Below are 21,994 nucleotides of genomic sequence, written 5' to 3'. Positions count from 1 at the left end.
GCTAGTGAAAGGGCTGCAACTGGGACTAGAAAGGGAACCCGGCTCCAGATACAACTTGATAAAGATGTGTTCACAGTTTGAAAGATTTTTCAGATTCACCTTGCGCACAAATGCCAAACTGGCATCAGGCAACAGCAAATCCATGTGTGTCAACACAGTCAAAAGATCTCAGAGCAGTCTCCTCAGAAAACACACACCACGGAAAGAAACACTTCTTTCATTGCAAAAGTCCTCAGGAGTTTTAAACAGAGTATGCAAATACTTTAATTCCAGATTTAAGCATACGGCTCTGACATAACACTGAGAGAAAATGTACGCCCTTTTGTCCACAAGTCCCACAGACTGCTCTGGTTTGGTAAAACCACTACAGCAGAAAGGCTTCCTGACCTGGAAGCACAGAATGGAAATGAGGTAATTCAACAGTAAAGTAATATTGCCTGAAACTTTACATCAACATAGATGCTTGTCTATCACATTAATTTGTGACAATTCTGCCTAAAGTTAACAGTATAAATTGTAGATTTGATTGGATCCACAAGTGACTTGTCTCTTCTTATTTATCCAAGAAAGAGCAGAGTCCATAAAATTGTACTTCATTAATGGTACTAGAGCGACTCTGATAGAAACAGCATTTTTTTTCTCATTAATCACAGCACAGAATAAAATTCCTGCTAACGAGACACTAGGTACCCTCAAATATTTCCAGTGTGAGATTTTCGTAAAAATAAGTTTTCACAGCACCCAAGCATCTAACCCTTAATTCACAACTTCCAAGGAACCAGAAAAGAAATAAGGAAAGCCTCTTCATCTAAAAAATAAGGTAATGCATTGTGCCATCTCAGAGCAATGCAATTTGCAAATGCATTCGTACAAATCTTACCCCTTATTTCAGTTCATATATCAAAAGCATGTTTCGCCTATAATCTCAGTAGCAGCTGAACTACTTTTTCACACAGCATCAGGGGAGCATTTTCTGCAGAGTAGGAGGGAAAGCGCAGTCTAGCTCTAAATGCAAGCGGCTCCTAAGCCCTAGCAAAGGACAGAGGCGCTGCCGCAGAGGCTCATTTCCTCTGCTCTCAGCTGCTTGCAATCGATAGCAGATAATTCATGTGCTGGAGGGCCCTTCAGTGCCAGCGCTGGGAGCCTTCAGGGGGCTGGCAGGGACCACGCTACGGGGCCAGGCTGTGCAAGGAGCAGAGCTGCTCAGCCCTGACCCTTCTCCTGAGGGCTCGACGGGAGGGAGCTGCTCCACCAAGCCCTCAGCGCACAAGCTATAAACCCTTTCTCATTCACGCTCCTTTCGTAAATGATGAACTGAGGGAAGGACCCCAGCAGTCTCCTTGCTCAGAACCTGCTCTCTTTCAATATTTTAGTAGACCTTACCTGCAACAGATAGAAACTCTTTCCAGGCCTCTCTTCATATAATCTGTTATTACTTTCCAAGCACAGAGCTGGGCTCTTTTCACAGTGACTGTCCTTCTTTTTTGTTGCATTTACACTGGGGTTCTTTGAGCAGTTTATGTTATTCTTCACTATCCTAGAAAAAAACATAAGAAAAATGAACTAAAACCAGATTTTGCTTTACAGAGCCCCAATGAGAAGCTGATACAACTGTAAGCAGCCAAGGTACACTGGAAACGAAACCCAGAGCTCAGGACACAAATAGAATAGATCTCTGTACCGGATAGTCCAGCCCACCTTTAAACAACTGTATATTGGCAATAGTTGCAGGATTTCTCAGAGAAATAAAAAATTCATTACTCTTAACTTAACAAATTCTTAACAGATTTCTGAAGTGCATGTTTTGGGGTTTTTATGTCTTAGTAAACTTTGAAAATATTTATTTTCATTCTAAATAAAAGGTATAATTTTCAAGAGAGCCTAGAATCAATCTCTATCTATCTCTTTCAGGCACAGAGGAATGTTTTATTATGACATTTCCAGATTAGCTCTATTCAAGATATCTGTTCCAGATATAGTCAGATTAATTCCCACAATTTTAAAATAGTAAGGTAAGCTGTTCTCCAGGACTGAAGTGATTTCATGCAGTATATGATCATTATTTTATTTAAATAACACTTAATTAAATCACAACCAGGTCAGAGAACATACTCAGAGCTGATTTGTATTACAGTAGTATCTAGTTTTGGTGTGTTCTGAATTTTCTCTTAACAGAGAGAGTGTGTGTGCGTTTGCACACACACACAGGCACATAGATTTCTATACTGCCTCCTTTTTAAAGTGTGAACACCGACTTTGACTTTAACCACAAAAAAATAGTTGGAAGCTTTAGATCAGGTCAAAACAGAGAGGGTACCATACACTGTTGGTTTGTATCCTTTGCACCAGGACTTTGTTGATTTGTTGGAAAAGACCTAATTAGCTTTCAGATGCTCTGTTTCAAGTAGTAAGAAATTCTAAGAAAGATGTTTCCAGCCATGATTTTCATATTTTTACCGTGTCATCTAGGATTTCTTTTCTAAATCTGGAAGACAGAGTGCATTATTAGTCTCTCTGGATATAATTACGCAGTTTGGGAGCAGTTACCATATCTGCATTCAGCTCTCAATCCCAATTAGGTTATTATGCAGAACTTCACAAAGCAACATAGAATTAAACTTGATATTACACAAAATTCCAGAAACTCAGAATTTTCAAAGAAAATGCGACCAAATTCAAGTTAAAGCTTTTTCTTCCCTGCAGTGTACAAACTCTGGATGTACTTTAAAGCTACCCCTTTCTGACTGAATGCTATTTATGAAATCGACTATCAGATTGTTGGTCTGTCTGTTTACCTATAAACGTAATCTTCTATCTACTTGTTTCTTCTTTATTTATTTAAATAGTAAGCTTTAAAATTATTTAGAGGTACAGCCACAATATAAGTATTCCACCTTCCCCCTCTCTTTACATTCATTTTAGAAGATTTCCTTTCTGAACAAAGAAAAATACAAAAAACAAATTTCTGCTTCTCAAATGCTGTTCGCGCAGAATTAAACTAAATCATACGCTATTTAGCAATATGTTAATGAACTAAACCAGAAGTTTAATGGAGGTGAAAAAAGCATGTCTAGCAGTTATAGTGACTGCATATAGTGAGTACTATTTAAAACAAAAGCTTCCTGCAGCTAAATACATTGCATAAACAATAAATTTCAGTTTGTGATTGCAAAAATGGATTTTTATTTGCAACAGTTTGCACATTCAGCGAAAGGTAGAGACTAGAAATACATAGCACCTCCTGCTAGGGATAACACTGCAGTTTTATCCTGTAAACTGGAGCATGGCTGTCATATAACAAGTTTCTGTGGCAAGTGATCTCCACACCTGGTACTGCTTAATAAGACAAAAGGAGGACCAAATCCTAGCAGCATATTTGGCTGTCTGAGACTGAAGTTAATGAAATATTGGCTTCAGTTTGGCCATAGTTTGATCCAGTTCATGTTCAACTGTGTTCGACATAACACGCAATGAGTTCTAAAGGTATGAGATAAAAATACGCTTGATATAACAAGAAAAGGTTGGTTTATACCTCTTATATAGCCTGTTAGCACAAATCTCCTTTTTCATATACCCATTTTACTTCTCTCCTACTTCTCCTACAGTTATTTATAGGGAGAAAATAGAAATCTAAGTAAAGTTAGATCAGAAACATCCAGTAAGACTTTATGGTTATGTTATTATCCTCCCAAAATTCTTTCAATAGTATTTAAAACTCAAGCAACATCCATTACTAAGACAACAAATCTTTTAGCCTCAGAAAATGACAATACTGATTTTTCTTTTGATCTGCACAAGACCATTTCCCATCATTCCTTCACGCTCCGTGAATTTCCGAAGTAACCAGCCATGGTGTGCCCGGCACATGAGGTAGCTCTGGGTGACACCGAACTGCGCGGGCTCCGTCCGTGTGTGTGGAATTCAGCAGAGACAAGAAATTCAGCGTTGCCGAACTGGCAGCCTCACGCGCTGCAGCCAGCACGCGGGCTCTTGCTGTGACACATAAGCACATCAGTGACACGTGGGACTTCTGCTGGCCACCAAACACAGCTTGCATTTCCCTGTCACTACCTGATACACATGAGCTCATCGAGGTATATCAGATTCCTTCATTCCCAAAGTGTCTGTGCTCCAAAGTTGTCCATCAACAACTTTTTTCCTTGCTAAAGACAAAAGAATAATATCAGCCATGTCTGAGTCGCCATTAATATAATTTATCTTGTTTACTAATGGATCTACTTCTACTTGGACCTGTGCTTTTCTTTACTGTCTCTTCTTAAATGCCTTCCTTAATCAAAGCAACTCATTTGGCCGGCATGGACCAATTCTGGTTTTTATATTGTTCTTATGCTTCATAAAAAGCAACGTCTAATTGTATTATGCCCACCAAGTTTGTGTTTTTACATAACTAGCATAGATATGTTTCAGTTATCTTATATATTTTAACCTGTAACCAGAGTCTCCACAAGACACTGCATTGTAATTCAAACTCAAAAAAAAAAAAAAAAGATTTTATAGCACACGAACTGCAACTTCATAGTGTTATAATGTCATTCCTGGAATGATGCCACATTACATCAGGTTAATAGGTACTGAAATGTGCCTACTGTTGATATCTGTATACTTAATAGATATTTTATTCTCCTGTGACTAATAACATTTAACACACACCAAAATCAGATACAAAAATGAAAAGAAAAGTGAACTCCACTTCAGATCGTTCTATAATTGTGGGATTGTAGAATCCTAACAAGTAGGATTTGTTTTTTCTAGACCACGCACACCATTTGCAGCCATAATCCTGAGTCCATCACCTCTCTATATATTCCAGTCAACACTAACACACATGCATGCATACACAGGGATACATTCCCCCAGAAGTAAACTGTAAGTCTCATAATTTATCTTTGCATATAAAGGGGGCAAATACCACTTCATGAGTGGGGAAAGCCCAGGGTAACGCACAAAAAGGTAGGTAGGTAGGTAGGTACAGCAAAATTGCTATTCCTATAGCTAGCTGCACAGAATTAATAATTCCCCCCCAATTAACTTCGATTTAAGTAATGGTCTCACGAAAATTCTGGCTGGCTGCACGTGTGATGGGACCCTGAGTGAACTGAATATGGACTCAGACTACTAGCTTTGCGGAGAATTATGCAGTTTACTCCACTCCTTGCAGGATGAGAAACTCTTTTCTTCTCCATCCCCGCAAAGTCTTTGCAACCCTGCCGTGTGTCCAAAACCTATAGACATTCAGAGCACTTGCAAGAAGGAGAAGGGGGAAAAAAGAGAACAAGCAGTGCCTAATTTTGACTCTTATTTTCCAGTTTGAGACTTACTTCCTAACTAGTAGAATTCATCCTCCACAGTCTTTATAATTAGCACCCGAAAAACATACCTGAGGGTAGGAGCCAGAGGAAGAAAAACTAGCCATGCCTATTTTGCACCAGTCTACTCAAACTCATCGTTCTTCACGTTAGCAAGCTACACAATAGCAGTATAAAAGGAAGGCTTGATCCTGCATTCAACAGTCATGACAGCAAACCCAGCTCACCTAACTTGCAGAGATCCTCTTTCATCAAGTAAGACGACATGTCATTTAGTTAGGTTTTAGTACAGCTAGTAACATTTTAGTACAATTCTGTTTTGTGCCCATGTTGAACACAAAAAAGAAAGTCAAGAAGTGGATGGGAAAAGAAAATTATTTCCCTGAGGTTTCTGAAAATAAACATGCTTTAGACCTGTAACCTCCATCACAGTGCAGATTTTGTCACATGTGGTCATTTAAAGAGCAGCATTGTGATAACAATGGAACACAGGATGAGGCGTAATACATTATTTTCCTGTGAGCAAGGTCAGACATATCTTATAAATTATAGGCTTGCATCTGCTTTTCTAATGAGATTGCAAAGTAGGTTAGCACGCCTAAATATATGCAAATATATTTTACTACATTTACGAAGATGAGATCAGTTACTTTTACATTTGAAGGACGTTTCTTTAAACCAATCACGTGGAGTCAATTAAGCTTTCAATTAATTCCCTGAAGTAGCAAGACATTCTGGTTCACTCCATTTGCTCTGAAGTAGATGACGGCTAGGTCTCGTTACTGCCCCTTGTGTGTTGCTCCAGAGATAAGAAAACTAGAGGTTTCCCCTCCTCCCCATTTGTTTTGCACAGCACAGATATCTCCAGCCATCTGTGTGACCAGAATCTGAAAGATTTATTACCTGCTTCAGCTGAGCAAAACACCTCCCTACAGCAGTAATGTGCACAATTTCCTACTACAAATTACAAGTTTGTTACGATGTTGGAGGTAATTGGGGTTGCTTTTGACCGATTCTGCAGCTTGGTTTGGGCCCCAAGCTGTATGGCTTTGTAACCAGTAAGGAGCTTTAGACATACATGACGAAGGACATAAATGTATTTGGGCACTAACAGAAAAGTATACGCAGAAGAGTTTGATTCACTATTGACAAAAGTCGTTGTGTCTCAAGATGTAGCCTGACAGTATCATGGGTATTCATAAGCAGGCTGTCCTTGTCAACTGGAATTAAACAGCAATTTATTCAATCATCTCAAAGGCCTCTTTTTTAAATATCACAGACTGGATAGGTAGGAAGGATCCAGTCTCTCAGAATTGCGCTATGCCTTGTTCTTGCATCGTTAGAGGAGGATGCAAACTTGAAGGAGGCTTACTTCACAAAAATCTTAATGAGAGACAGTTATTAGGCCAACCTTTGTGAAGTGATACTGTACTTTTATTTTTAATTCCCCTTCCTGAAGGAACACGGAAAGAGGAACAAAGCATCAGTGCATAGCTCTAATATGTAATAATCCAGAAAGAGAAGCAGGAGGGATGCTACTACTTTACACAAAATACTCCAGGTTGCCAGATTACTTTTCATCGTGAACCTCCATGGCTCTTTAAAAGTTAAAATTTGAACTAATCTAAGCATTTCTTGGCTTTCAATGTGTATTTACAACGTGTGGTGTGTGAAATAAATGTGAAAATGATATAAGCCAATGTACACACCTTAGACAGGTCTACATCCTACTTTCATATAAATACACAGTTTTCATTCACTTCAGCAGGAGTCACGAGCAAGCAATGACTAAATAAATACTTTGCAATCTGGCTTTATGTGCCTGTGCATGTTACAATTTATAAATATACTATATAAAATATCCTCAGAGAGACTACATACATCCAGAAGAAATATAGACAGATTATAGCTTGTCTTTATTTTTTTTTAAAACTGCAGTATTATTGGCATACTGGCCTAACATTTCAGAATCTCAGGTAGAATATATCTTCTGTATTGCTCCCAGCTTCTGTAAACCTCCCTCTTTGAAATACTGGCTGCTGCAAATGGAGATATTTTAGGAGTACTTACATACACCTGAGGACAATTTAAAATAAAAGCATCCTATTAGCTGTGCTACCCAGGCAACTGCCAGAGTCCAGCAGTATCCTACAGGCTTTGCTGAAACTATTCTACACAACACACTTCAAACCTGGTTTATATAATCCAAAACATTCCCACCACAATTAAACAGGTGTGTGATTTGATAAACCCCCTTCAGGCTGTGCTGTTCTGCTGTTTCCCCATAGCCCCCGTAGATACCTGCACCTCATAGTTGCCTTGAGGCCAAAAGATCTGGGGGAGCAGGCACTAGCTCTCTGCCTAGGCCATTTGTGTTCCTACATGCTAATGCAAGTGGTGGATTGCAATAGATAATCTGGCTGCACGATAACTGCACCTTAGGACAGCTAGGGGTTTGTAAACTCAAGGTACTGCTCTAAGGTTTATGCTAAATCCAATGTGAAAGAGTCGAGTGGATTAGCTGTGCAGACTGTTAGCAAGCGTCACATTGCCAAAACAAATTGAAGCTAAGAATCATGAAGTGATAAACTCCTTAGGATGTTGCTCTAACCAAGTGAGTTTACATAAGCGTGTCCTACCTGTGAATATCACTCAAACATGGAACTATTTAATCAAAAGGAATTTAAGTGTTTGGAAGGAAATAGAGATGTTATTATCTGCAGGTAATTGCTCAGCTGAAGTGTTCTTGTTTACTGTCTGGGGGAACAAAGGTATGATTCATGAACAATATTCTGCTCTCGCTTCCACCACCACAGATGCAAGGTAATTGCTGAAATCACAGAACAATTCTAATTTTAGTCCCACTTAACTGCAACATCTTCTATCATTCTAAAATGTGAATTACCTGAGAAGGATCAATTAAAAAGTAAAGAATGTATTTAAATTCATATCTGACTTCAAAATTTCCATGACACAAAAAATGTTTCCCCTCATGTCAAAAATGATGGAGCTTCAGTGAAGTCCAACAGTAACACGAGGAAAATTAAGCCCTCCATGCACGATAAATGAAAGCGTTAAGGAAAGATGTGATTTTTATTTAGAGTTGTGCCACCGGCAACACAGGGTGAACAATTAGCTGAATGTATTCTATTATGACAAAAAGGTAAGTCTGGTTTTAAAAAAAATCAAAGGCATTAGTATGAGCCTTAAATAGGGATTATAAATGACCCTTTGATGGACATAGAGAGGTTTGATGGGTTTTTTTTGTTTGGCTTCTTTAATTGTACATTCAGTTCACCCTTGTTGCTTAGCTCTTACTTCAGAGTGGGAAAGGCCATTCTGTTCCTGTTGCTTAGGACTGATGAAAGGATAATTTATCATCTCTTGCCAAGCACCTATAGTTATAATGGCTAAGATGAAGAACTCTTCCATATTCCTGAGTAGAAAAATACTGAATAGAAAAACCATCTGCAAAGCCATTGTTCACTGAGGTATATTGACTCTACAAGGGCAAATTCAACAGGGTTGTCACTAGCTGAATGAAACCAGATTCACACACACATGAAGCTATCTTGGACATGCAAGGTTGTGGTTGTTGTTCAATTTTTAAAGGAAGAAAAAAGAAAACTCAGGACAGTACCAAGTCCAGCATCCAGCTGATATGCCAGTCCAAGAAATACATTTCAGCCTCACCTGAAGCCATCGCTGAGAACAGGCTGAGGAGGAAGCAGGAATCTCATCGTCACACCCCAGCATTGGTATGACTCTTTTCAAACTATTTAGGAATCTTTATGTCTATCCAGCTGGGTGCAAGTAGATGCATTTCAGCAACCTGCACTGCATCAAAATGTAAACCATGACGTTTTCACCTGTTTTAGTTGTATCTGTGAAACTCCATGAGCTTTGATAGTTGCACAAGTGCCACCAAACAATAAACCTAGCACAGGACGATTAACAGTGACATCTAACTGGTTCTGAAAAACATTTCATTCTCCTTCCCTACAGTCTTGAACCTGACTTTAAATTCACTTCAAAAAGAACTTATTTCCAGTGGTTGTCTAGGAGCAAATTGGAAAACAATACATTTTTTTCTTTTCTTACAAAAAAGGATGTTTGCAGAAGATTTTTGGGGATTATATTGACTAAAATAATCTTCCCAAATATCAGATGACTCTCTAAACATTATGTAAGGTCTGTACTTTTCTGAAATTTGTTGATTCTTGGTCAGAATGAGCAGGGTTCAGATGGCTGTCATCCCCCATTTAATGCCAGGAATAGTATATTCAGTTCTGGCAGGTACATTCACAAAATATAGTGTTAGTCCCACTGAACTGGGATGACAAATACATCCCTTAAAGTAATACAGCACACTACATATTCGTTTCTGTAATCTTAGGCTATATTTTATCTTATGAACACTGAAACTATCATGTGCTCCATCCATATTTTATTTTTGTGTGAATTAAGCTATATTTTTCTTGTTATTTTTGTCAGTGTGATTTTATCCAAAGTGTTTCTTCATTTGCACACATACTTGAATTAGACTTGACTTTGACTCTCAAACGGTCATATATTCTTTGGCCTCCTTCCATAGTCCATTATGTTACACCAAAGCTACAGGAACAGGTTTATTTCAGTCTCAGAGTGGTTCAAAGACATTAAATATTTAATAAGTTTCTCATTTTAGCTGCTGAGTGACTCTCAAATAGTCAATTTTTTCTAAAAATCACCTTCCAACACATGTAATAGCAAAAATTCACTGGCATATGCAAACATTGATTTATTTCACACTCAGCTGCTATCCTGTTTTGGCAGCAGTGAAGTGACAAAATAAGGTAAGAAATAAACTTGAACCTGAACTCTGGCATCATAAATGCAGATGTTAGAACCAGTGAACTATGTAGAGCAGGTCAAGTGTACTCTGTTTTTCCTGCCCCTAGAGAGAACGTATGGCACATCTTCAGTTGTAAGGGCAGAGGTTTTCATATGTAGCAATATGACCTACATTTAAGTTGCACATACCCTTTACATTTTCAGTAAACTAGTAACCTGTAATTATCATTGCAAATGCAAAATGTAATGCAAAAGGGTGGTGCTGTTCAGCCTACCCTGTCAAAATTAATCTCCATTCCCCATTTTCTACACCACCAAGGAGCATGCATAAAATATGTTAATTTATCTGTTAGCAGCCTCAGATTTCTGCCACCTTGCTACGTCTAGCATCACATTGACAAACTAGATCCTCTCTAAAAGAGCAAGCATAAATAAACATCTTGAAAAAACCTATACGAACACAAAGGGCTCATTCTCTAAATTCTGGTGGTAGAAGTCTTTCTGCACACAAGTCTCAGGAAAGAAAAAGGGAAACGTGCAGGTCTGAAACAGAAAAAGAACTGCGAGAGCGAGTGTACAGAGGACAAGGGCTGAACTCTTCAGACCCCCAGGAACACTCCACGCTGGCAGCATAGAAGGATCAGACCCTGGACAGATGACTCCAGGCACTGCCCGGTGGCATACAGCTAGCAGAAGTGCTGTACCCACTTCTCGGGCTACCTGCGCAACTTTCCTTGTCTTCTGGCAGAGCCAGAAGTGGCAAATCAGAGGCACTGCAACATCTGTCAGGAAGCAGCCTGTTCTCATCTCCTCCTTGCTTCAGCGCTTGCTCTACTTGGGCAAAATCCCGTTTATGTTGCTGTCGGTGGAAAATGCTCACCTGACTGCCTGTGGAGCAGAAAGAGCTAATGTGTGCTCAGAATCAGGTTTGATATCTCCCTTCTCACGCGTCTCCTTCCCTCTCATCCTTCCTAACTGTTGTGAGTGTTCACAGTGTTTCAGGCACTTCTTCTCCAGGGCCTTTGGGGTATAGGAAACATGGGGGCACTTCCTCAGCAAGCCAGTTCTCTCCATGACATGAGGCCTGCCAGCCCTGTGGCCAGTCTCTGTGACAGCCCCACAGGGGAGGTAACCGCTCTGGGAAACAAGCTGAAAATTACTGATGTAGAGTGTAAATAGAAAGGGAAACAAGGGTGAAGTCAAAGTTATTGACAACACTTAAATCCTTCAGAAAGCATCCAATGAGCTATTATAAGTAGCCAAAGCTGAAGACAAATTGAAAGTAGCAATCGGTGCTAATACCATTTAAAAAAACAAACAAACAAACAAACTTTGGTACTTGTAAGACATTACAAAGGTTGTTTGTAAGACATTTTACGGTAGGACTTGAGCTATATGTTTATATATAAAATGTGTCAGATTGTGGCTGTTAATCATTCAGACATTGAAATTCATATTGTACTCTGTGAAGATCTTAGGAATGCTGGAGAAATAAAGCAATTTTAAAAAACAGAATAATGAGAAAATTGATAACCAAGAAACCTGACGAAGCATCGACAGCTAACAAAATTCAGATGAGTGAAAATAGGCCTTGCTCAAGCATTACCTTGGGGGTCTGTGCGATTTTGTTACGTCATGTCTGTGACACATCACAAGTGAGCAAGGAAATAGGATTTGGGTCAGATCCTGATTACAGTGAGGAACACTGGCTGCACCTAAGCAAGTGAAAATATCGAGGTGAAATGCTCTATGCTTTCCCAGCCATTCATCCGTTTTAGGTTCCCCGGGTTCAAACAATACCAGCCGCCAACAGTCCCAGCAACACTCGGCTGCCCTGGTGTCAGCACACAAGGACTTGTTACAGCGTCTCCTCCCCGGGCACCTGGGCGGCAGCACTGCACCGTTAGAGAGCTTCAGCTGCTAGCTCAGAGACATTTAGTAACAGCAGAGTAATAGCAACTGCTTAAAGTGGTTCTACCGGGAGAAAAACTTTCTCATGTCACAGACCGAAAAATACGTTGCCACCAGTCTGGAAAGACTGTCTCAAGTGTGTGCAGACTCTTAGTATTTTAAGCACTTCTACAAAAGATGAATAACATACTTCCTTAGCACAAAGATATTCAGAAAATTGCACATTAAAGCCAAACAAAAAACTGATACTTCATCACTGTAGTAACTTCTCAGCCTGTCTCAGTTAAGTGACAGAATACATAAAGTTCCTGGGTATGTATTTACTAAGTAGAGTGTTTGACAGAGTTTTGTTTCTTTATATGCGCAATTACCAGGATTTTCAAGAGTAAATAAGAGGAAAGTTTAACAACCCTCATCCCACTGAAAAGCTGAAAGACCCTATGTACACTCAGTACGAAAAAATCTGAGATTAACCCAAAGAATTACAGTAGCAGTGAAGCTAAAGATTAAATAAATGTTTTTTACAATTTTAAAGTAACCTTATCACATGTGTAGAACATGTGTAATAAGAAACTAGGCAAAGAAAGCATCTGTACCCTCCGTGTCAGAACTCATTAAAGACATAAATATGTATATATATCCTCTTACAACATGAGTATCAATTCAAGGGTCATCAAAAGAAGCTAAAGAAAAGAGAATTTATTTGAAATCAAGCTTTAGCACACCTTTAGTCCAACGCTATATTCTGTATCATCATCAATAAAGTTTTTGATTTCTTATAAAAAAAAAAAAAAAAGATAAATGAATAACAAGCATCATCTTGGCAGGCAATTGTTTCCATGCCAGTGTGCCTAGCTTACAAGCGAAAAGATAGATGCTTACAATTTTCTGTCCTTCAAACTCAAAACAGTTTCTCAGATTCAAAGTAGACTTTCTTTTATTTTTGCTGTATAATCATCCCTAACCCGAAAGCTAAAGATTGGGCTGAAGTTCTTTCTTTCTCACCCTTTAGATATTCAGATCCACTCAGACAACTTCTATATATATGTCTGAAAAACGAAACACACATGCCCTAACTCAGAAATGTCTCATAGCAGGATCTTGAAGGTACCTTCAAGACGCCTGCACAGATTATGTTGTAAGTGAGCCCATGTTATTAAGCAAGATAACTTTGAAGGAAACTAGTAGAGTCGTATTTGAAAGATTTCCAGTTTTTTTTAAATGTATCTGCAGTGGAATTTTCTGTGTGACGGTGAGAAGAAGATAACCAGGTTAGGAAGGAGCCTGCTTGCCCAGCTCCACCACAGAACTCGCTCCTCTGGTTTTCTGTTGAGCCAGCACCGTTTCAAGTGTCAGAAGTGCCAAAAAGCATGTTAGCTCAGCCGAATTTGTAAGGAGGTCAGAGTACTGTAAAGCTTCAGAGAGAAGAAATGCCAGTTTATGCAACGCCTGAAGAGCCCTAAGTGCTTGTAAAGAAACACAGAGCCACAGCCTTGCTAGGAGCATACTATAGTCAAAAACATACAACAGGATAAACTGGAAGTTTCTAAGGATATCAAATAATCCCTATTTCAAGTTATAAATGATATCGTTATCTGTTTTGTAAGCAGCAGCACAGGACACGCTTACGGAAATGGAGATGACTGCTAAAGCAGTCAGCAAAATCCCTTAAAACTAAGAAACAAGACAAACAAGCAAGTAGATACAAGTGACTAATAACTACTATGGAGCTACTCACAGCACAGTTTCTTCATCTTTTCAGTGCCTTTTCTAGTCAGCTGCCAGCTCTGTCCTTTTGCAGTAACCGATCACCACAAAAAGAAAGGATTGCCCTATTTTAGTTTAAGAAGTACTAAAAAGGTGAGAAGTATAAGGCATGTAGAGAACAATAGAGCAACGTGTTTTTTTCCCTAAACTTTGCGCCTGGGGCTGAGGACTTCTGGACCCCTAAGAACAAGGCTGAATGTCAGCACTTTGGACAAGAGAGACATAGCGAGAGTTGCTAAGCTGCCCCTGGCCAGGAGACCCAGATCTAGCCCAGAGTCCCACGACTGGAGACCTGAAAGCCCCTCACGACTCCTGCTTTGGCAGAAGAATAGGGCAACATGTGGATCTGCAGGCGTCACCCCAGCCTCCTCTCCCACCATCTCCCTCCTTTCCCACAGCATGCAACATGCAGCTCCGGCACCAGCTCTCCCTGTCACTAGGGTCTTTTTATTTCTCCTCGGGGAAGACTTTCCTAACAACTCCAGGCATCTAAGATAGAAGATAAGCAGTTTCCTTTAACAAGGTCTTCTCCTGTCCTGGGCATCCAGCAGCCCAGCCAAAAGGGTGGCAGGAGCTCTGACCAGGCTGCCTGATGTGGGAAAGCCAGTACAGATTAGCTCTGTATTGTAGGTACAGAAGGTCCAACGCCATGGACTTTCACCCCTTTTATAGAATTTCAGACATTGGTAAATGATTCCTTGCAAAATTCTTGAATAGAAGCTTTTGAAAACAGGAATTTGCATTACATTTTATCTGCAAATCATCCAGAAAACTGTAAACGTATGTATGCAATCATGAATGTTTTCAAGAGTTACTTCCTAATGTTTTCAAGCATTACTTCCTAACTTTCATGTCTTCTGATGGAAGAGCTCAGAGAATGAACTTTCCAGGTTTCCTGCAACTTCAGGGCATCTGGTTCACAAAGCAACATTATTTCTATAACTCTACTTCTGACTTTCCGAGCAAAATAGAAGTTTTGTTAGACTTATAAAATATTGTGCTTCAGTCTCATAAGTGAAAATATAATATGTCATCTATTTATCAATTTATTGATCAGATTTATCTTCATAACACAAATGCAAACACTAGGAGTATATTAAATTTTTGCTCCTGGTAATATAATCCAGACATCTTTGGAAAAAACTTTTTCCTTTAGAAGGCCTTGTTCTCCCACCATTTAACATTTTGAAAAAGCAAATGTTCGCACTCTTATTATTTATGAACTTCACTAAATGATAACATTAGGCTGGACTTCTCTCATCACCTCCTAAGGTAAATTAGGACCAAACTTCTCCATACATGTAAGTATGATTACTGAAAGAGAGCGAAATGTACAATGGATTATTTCATTTTGACAAGCCCTAATATAAGTGATCACCCCAGTCAGGAAAATTCCAAAAACACTTTCATAGCCTGAAAATAAAAAAAAAAGGCAAAGAAAATTAGACAGCCTGCTTTCTCTCATACCAGATCACTTCACTCATTCTTCCTATCTAGAGGATCTCTATCAAATATTGTGTTGTTCTCACTTCTGAAGCAATTCACTTCACCATCTAAATCACCAGATGTATGCAAGAGAAAAAGTTATATCAGAAACAAAAAGTGATTAGCTATCCCATGAAAGTACAAAATTAGAAGTTCAGTCTTGGAAGTTATAAGTGTAGCATGTGATCCAGGAAACCAGTTAGACATAAAATTCAAACGTGGGAAAAAGCTCATTGTACTTTTATGGACCTACTTACATGCATAAAATAATGAATGCTTTGGTGAAACTAGGTCGGAGAGCTCCGAATCTTGCAGGGTCAAGTACAAGCTCAGAATACATGAAATGGGGACTAAAAGGAGAACTAGGGGAGGGACAGGGTTCTGCTTCTGTCTACTGTTCATAGTAATTATTATTTCAGAATATCCAGTCTCTAGACTGCTCAATTAATTCTATAGGCAGTTTATATTTTTTTCTGTTCAAATTTCTACACTTTTTCTTTAGCTATAGAGGAAGAATGAATGTTGTCCAGGCATGTAGGGATGGTGTTAGGAAAGTGAAGAAGTTGAGACTTACAAGAACAAAAGGAAAAGCTTCAACAGCTACAATAGTGGTAAAAACCTGACCTCAAAGCTTACCCTGCTTTGAGTTGGAGGTTGGACTGAGGCTTTGAATTATCCTATGATCTTAACAGTAGTTTTAATATTAAATATTGCATTAACTATTCATATTAGTTTGAATTACATAGGAAAAACACATGGTATACTAATAAAGTGAGAAAGATGTGCATGATTCAGAAATAAATTTTGTGGAAATACACAAAATGAGTAGACCAAAATTTGCTTTTCATAAATATTCTTTAATATTTGTTTAAACTTCACCATAGCTACAAACTTTCCAGTTATTTATATTCTATGAATACCCCACTGAATGAATTAATCCAAAATTCATTAGCCATTTTTGTATGTATTTTGCATGTATTTACACAGTGATAATTATAAACACATAAAAGCCTTGAGGTCTACTAGGGTCTCAGAAATTGCTGCAAATTTTCATGTTCCATAAGGTTTAAGGCTTCTACGCAACATCTGAGAAGATATACCCAAAGGCATTTTGATATACAGAATAAAATTTTGGCCTATTGAATTCTGTGGTAAAAATCCCACGAACATCAATGCACCTGAATTTCATTCCAACTCAACTGCCAGCAACAGACACAGATTGTAAAAACACCATCTTCATGGAAAGTAAACTTTAAGCAATGTATAGGACGAGAGAGTGGGAAAAGAAAAAAAAAAAATCAGACTGTTAGCTCTCTATCTGTACCTCTTCCCTTAGCCTGTCATACAGATGTTTCCCTCAGAAATAACTTGTACTTTCTCATCCACCACATCAGTTTCATAGAATGGGAATTATATATTGTGTAGTACTAATTAATTTCTCTGTTTTCTTCCATTTTAATGCTTTTTAAGCCATGTAGAAAGTTAGATTTTATATGTATATTAAATGTCTTGATGACTTTCTACGGAAAAAAATTTTTTTGCCTGAAAAATTTCAAAATATGCTTGCCAACTTGCAAAGTACTTTCAAAAATATAAATACATCAACTAGCTACAGAGTTAGGAAAGCCAGTAACTATGGGTAGAAACAGTAAAAAAAGAAAAAAAAAAGTATTAATATCTCATCAGAGCTAGTCAGCTGTTAGAAATGAAAATTCCTGGTTATCATCTGCCAGTGTCTGAAAAACACACTAACACATGATTTACAGTGTCAGGCAATAGTTCCATTTTGCTCTTTCTGAAGCATCTCACTGGATTTTTTTAAGGTTGCCAAAGAATTCTTCTGTTTAAAAAGAGCTTAATTTAAAAATCTCTCTTAGCTCCCTCATAAAATGTATACACTTATTTCTACCAAAGAAAAAGACAATACTTCACCAACTCTAAGGGCAGGAGGCTTGATTCCCTGGGTGAAAACTTTTAGAAAACTCAGTGCCCATAATCAGTGTTAGATGTTCTCAAAAGCTCAGCTCCCCGCAGACATTAAGGTGGCAAAGCTTTTTACCAGAGTCCAGCTAATTAGGTATTAATATTTTCAATGTATCAGTTTTTTAGATGCCCAGGTAAAAGGTGAGCTTGATATTTATTTAAAAAATGAATCACTGCGGTATAATTTCCCAGGAATGCCCAAGGGGCACGTCAAACATGGGATTTTTCAATTAATCAGTGGTAGAGTACTCTGCAGCTCACTCCATGCAAACAATTTTTTATTACAAGTTCACATGCTGTTGGCTTTCTTTTTTCACAGAAAATCTGGGCAGATAGATATAGATTTCTGAAATAAAGTCACAATGAGCTGCACCAAAAAAAAATGCACAAGTGGATGTAATCAAACTAGACCAATTCAGTTCTGCATGTGAATTCTAAAAACTTTCAATTAGTACCAGGAAGAAGCAAACTTGTTATCTCTCTTAAGTCTTTGTTATTTTTGACCAGAAAGTAGGAGGTTCCCTCCAGAGTCTTAATCTCCATCCCACTGAAGTCACCAGCTGTTTTTCTATGGAAAGTAGTGTGCAGTATTGGGCAAAAAACAAATTTAAGAGTGTTCACAGGTGCTGTGAACGCACCATCCTTGGCTGGCCTGAGGAACAGTGGTCTTTTTATTTGAACTGCAGGTTTTAGCTCAAAGACATAAAACAATTTAAAAACAAAACATATCAATAACACACACACACACACTCCAATTGTGAGCTCATGGAAGTGGAAGCCACAACTTGAGTATAACTGTTAAGCATGGATTTTCAATATCTGGCACTCCTCTAACAATGCCTTTGTTTTGTTTCCAGTACCTTTGGAGGCTGTCAAATGGGAAATGAAAAACTTATGGCCTACTGTTAATAAATATATCAATTGCTTTCAGTCTGGATTCAGGTCCATGCTCTAAATGCTATTAAATATATCCCAGAACCTCATCAGATTCTACTCTGCGTGCCAGTATTTACCTGACTGCCAAAAACCTTCAAACGGTGCATGCTCTCTTTTGGCTCTAGACAATGATTCCATAACATTACCAACTCCTATTGTCTGTGGGGAAAAATACAGTACTGAGCTTCCTAACAGCACCGTTACCCCTCGCAGTCTATTTACAGCCATCCCTCTCAGGTTATAAAAATTCCAAAGTCAAAAAAGTCAGTAGTGCCTGAGTTGTTCTGCAAAGGACTTTATCTCAGATTTCACCTCAAATTTTCAGTGTTACTACTTTCCTTAATACCATGGACTCAGCAACAAACAGAGTTCCACTTCACAACAAAAACCAAACAACTTCCAGTCTACTGTCAAATTGGGAATTGTGAAAAGCTGGCCAAATCTTTATAGAAATAACCAGCCCGGGCAATTTTTTAGCTGACCTGTCTAACAGTTGCTGGAATCCTGAAAGCCACATACTGCAAGAACCAACAGCTGAACATTAAAGAGCATCTTTGCTCTGCTAAAATCTTTCATAATTATTTTAGCAGTAGCACTAAAGACTGTTATCAGGGTCACTGACATCTGCCAGAGATCTTGGGTGTAAACTCCTTGTGAGCTTAAACGTGCTTGGCAAAGGCAGTCTCCTGGAAGCTATCAAAAGCAGGGAGAAAAAACAGATATACAGCCTAATATACCAGATCCTCCCAAGCAACAAAGTCCAAAGACACAGAAGATGAAAAATAATCTTTTGGATCTGCATTTCAGGGCAGATCAATCACTGAACTCTTTCCTTCCTCATCTTGATCAGGGCCAGAGACCAAGTAGAGATGCTACTGAGGATCTATCTTTATTGAGACCACTATGGTTTGGGTCCAAATATGATTTCCACTTAAGTAGCGCAGTGCCTTACGGTGGAAAAATTACTAGCAGTGTCACTGGGATTAACAAAAAATTTAGATCTTGTGTCAGAACGCAGTATTTATATGCATCTCTACGCATCTGAGTATAGCCCTTTTTATATAATATTATTTTAAAAAGCATGTTGTAAGGAAAAGGACAGAAGAATTGTTTGTAAAAGTTTGCCACTGCATATCTGTCCTTCTTCTCTGAAAAAGTTGCTGATGAATGACTGACACATGATCGTTGCTTTAAGCGGAACAAGAAATTGCCTGAGCCAAGAGCAATATGAAATAAACCCACCAGATGGGAACTGTAATCACTGTTTCTGACAGTAATACCAAACAAAGCGTGCAAACAGATAGACACCTTTTTTAAATACACATTAACCCCTTCATTTTCAGGGGAAAACGTGTGTTTTCACATGGCTATATTCAGCTCCCTGCCAGTGAAGCATAAAATGCTTGTGCTAGCTTTTAAACAAGTCATATTGGGAAACTAAACTAAATAATTAGGAAAGGAGCTGTAGCTTGCCTGCCAAACCTTCTCAGACATAACTTAAATCTAGTTCAAAAGGAAAACACTGGGAAGGAGCACAGCAATATGTTCCTACTCAGTCTCCTCACGGCTAGAACTGCTTGTTTTCTGCAGCTTCCTCTGTGCTAACCAGAGTCTAGTAAGTAGCAAAATACTTATACAAAGGAATAAGGGTTTGAAACAGGCATACTATTTCTTTAACATTTCAGCAAGATGCGAAAGGGAAGTAGAAAGTCCTAGGTTCTGAACTAAGGCAGACAAACACAAACTGGATAAGCTTTAAAATCCCTTGATCCTATTATGAGAAAATTGTAACCACGTGGTAACATCCACGCAAAGGTGGAGCAGCTACTGAGAGCAATAAAATTTCAGTACTCTAATGTGAGTGCTTAAAAAATATTTAATTGCTGTTCCCAAGAACTGAGATTTCAGCTTCTTACTGTGGCTTACTGCAGCTCTTCAGACTACTCAGAAGGAATACCTTCTGCATCAGGTTAACACAGAAACTCTTCAGTGACTGCTCAGTAAGGGCAGCAAACACTTCATAGCAAGACTGTGTTAAATCTGTTAAAACTCTAGTGCATTTTTCAGGACCTTGTATGTAATCATGCAAACAATTTAATTTGTAAGTCACTACTAATATTTACCCTTACAGGAGAGGTATGGAAACTTCTGTGGTTGACCTCTGATATTAAGCCAATTCAAAAGCATTTTTCCAAGTGGGATGAATTATTTTTCTTTGAGAACACATTTTCAGACTTCCTATTTAAAGTACATTATTTAAATACATATACTCATTTTTATGTTGATAAATTCAAAGCCCAGAACTACTTTAAAGTACTATTTCCTACCAGAATCTACCATGTGAAAGCAGAACTATAGGAATATTCAATTCCTGTGCTACATCATTTTTCAGCCTAAGCTTCCTACCACCTTTACTATTCTTGCATTAAGCTGCAGCTAAAAGCTGTAGAGACTGGAGAGTGGTGCAGAGCTATAGGAAGAAAAACAGAAACCAAAAAATCCTCTCCTAAGCAATTGTCCTTTAAAAGATAGAGTGTAAGATTGTTTTGTTTATTTGAAGTAATGTGGAAAGGAGCTTCTACTAGCAATTCTGTTTTCAAAATAACAGCAATACAAAAAAGATGCAGACATTGAATGTGACGTTGATGACTCTGTGACAGAATTACTGTGGCTTGAGGGTGTACTTACTTTGGGAACAAAGATTCAACTTCACCAAGACCTTTAAATTATACTTTCTTCATTTATGAAAAATACGTCATGCAGTCCGAAGGGGTAATAAAGTTATGTATAGCTAATCAGCAGCTTAAGCATCCTCTTTTGCACAAGATTAGTAGTGAATAGGCTCTGTAACACACTGCTCTTTTCTTTGTGGGAATATAAAGAGAATTCTATGCATATTAGCAAAAAATTAGTCCCATTTATGACCAGACACAAAAATTGAGAGAATATATATATACAGTAAAGGTGAATTTGCACTCACATTTTAATCTCTTTCCCTTTAGAAGGGCCAAACTTCTTATGCTCCTGAGCCACACAAAAGAAAAAACAATAAACGTCCCACTTATCAAAATACTATATTTTTTCTCTAGCGTCCCTTCTTCTGCAATCAGGAATGAACATTATTTTCAATTGCATAATGGCTCAGAAACTCACTTAAGCCTCTGCAGTTAAGAAGCCAGGCAACAGGCTGAAGGATTCCAGGCAGCTGCGACCCCGTGTTCAACATGGCAATGCAGGGATTTTAATACATAACATAGCAGTACAAACTCTACTTTTCCTAGCGGAGGTAAGAACAGGGTAAAGCCATAATTTCATCCAGCTTGTTTTCTTCAGAATAGTAACATTATCTTTTGAATCCCTTTAGAACGTGAATGCTAGTGATCCCAAAGGATGGAAGGCGGGGGGGGGGGGGACGTTAAGAGCAGAAACAGAGGAGAAAGATCAGAACAAACACTTAACAAGACAAGGATTGAATGTCTGGAGAACAATGCAGTGAGGACACAGTAGCAGATTAAATAACAAAGGTACAAGCCTTGATTTAATAAGGAATTGTGCCTTCATATTCATATGGTATGACTGCCTCTATCCAACCTAGAGAATCGCAGCCATTAGTTTCTACCTTCACCCCGTATTTTGATCTCAGCATGGTTCCAGCTTGTCAGGTATGTGTTAGGTAAAACTTAATTATTTCTGAACAGATTCAATTTAATTTTATGCTACAGAATTTCACACTTGCTTGATTCTAATCCCAG

General features: G+C 38.5%; 1 long non-coding RNA gene across 1 annotated transcript in view; it reads right to left on the bottom strand.

The window, feature by feature from the left end:
• LOC138068154 (uncharacterized) overlaps nt 1-21,994 on the bottom strand; it is a 226,772-nt gene that overhangs the window by 103,295 nt on the left and 101,483 nt on the right. Inside the window, exon 8 of the long non-coding RNA XR_011142809.1 lies at nt 1,384-1,537. This is a non-coding gene — a long non-coding RNA (uncharacterized lncRNA). The remainder of the gene's footprint in view (nt 1-1,383; nt 1,538-21,994) is intronic.

Source organism: Struthio camelus, chromosome 9 (genome assembly GCF_040807025.1).
Source record: "Struthio camelus isolate bStrCam1 chromosome 9, bStrCam1.hap1, whole genome shotgun sequence".
Taxonomy (NCBI): Eukaryota; Metazoa; Chordata; class Aves; order Struthioniformes; family Struthionidae; genus Struthio; species Struthio camelus.
The sequence above is the reverse complement of the archived record's forward strand: the minus strand, read 5'-3'. Positions and strand labels throughout refer to the sequence as shown.